This window comes from Penaeus monodon, chromosome 3 (genome assembly GCF_015228065.2).
Source record: "Penaeus monodon isolate SGIC_2016 chromosome 3, NSTDA_Pmon_1, whole genome shotgun sequence".
Taxonomy (NCBI): domain Eukaryota; kingdom Metazoa; phylum Arthropoda; class Malacostraca; order Decapoda; family Penaeidae; genus Penaeus; species Penaeus monodon.
The window spans coordinates 35,022,535-35,023,370 of record NC_051388.1 but is presented as its reverse complement, the minus strand read 5'-3'; positions in this window follow the sequence as shown (position 1 = coordinate 35,023,370).

Below are 836 nucleotides of genomic sequence, written 5' to 3'. Positions count from 1 at the left end.
CCTTTCTACTAAGATATAGTCTATCTACATCACTTTTTGGATGCAAACCCTTATGCATAGTAAATAATTTTCTGGTCTTTCTATCTAATTCCTTTATTTCTTTTACATTCCATTTCAAAATACCAGCCCCATACCTTTAAACTGCAACTGCCCAAGTGATTCTTGCTTTTATCTTGTTTTTACCATTTAGTTTAGACTTCAGTATTAACCTTACTCTACGTTTATAGTCTTTTATAAATTGATGTTTCATTTCAGTTTCTTTAATCTTATCACTTTCCAGTATCCCAAGGTACTTATAGCCTTCTTCATCAATAGCTTTCATGAATTTCCCATCTGGCAGCAATACACCTGTGCTTCTAACAATTTTTCCTCGCTGCAAAATGACTGCTCTACACTTGTTAATCCCAAACTCCATCCCGATATCCTTACTAAACATTTGCACTGTCTTTACAAGAGAATCAATTTGGTCATGAGACTTTGCAAAGAACTTTAAATCATCCATGAATAACAAACGATTTAACCGCGTAACCTTATTGCCCAACTCATAATGAAAATTTATTTTCCTCAACACCATAGTGAGAGGTATCATGCATATAACAAAAAGAAGTGGTAATAAACTATCCCCCTGGAAGATTCCTCTTTTAATGTTAACTGCGCCTAAAGAAACTCCCGATGATGTTAATTCCAATTTCCAGTTCTTCATGCTGCTACTCAAAACCCTTTTCAATATTATCAGCAGCTCCCAACATCTCTAGGCATTCTCTATGTGGGATCATATCATAAGCTTTTCGATAATCTACCCATACCATAGCAAGGTTGGTGTGCCTCCCTTTGCA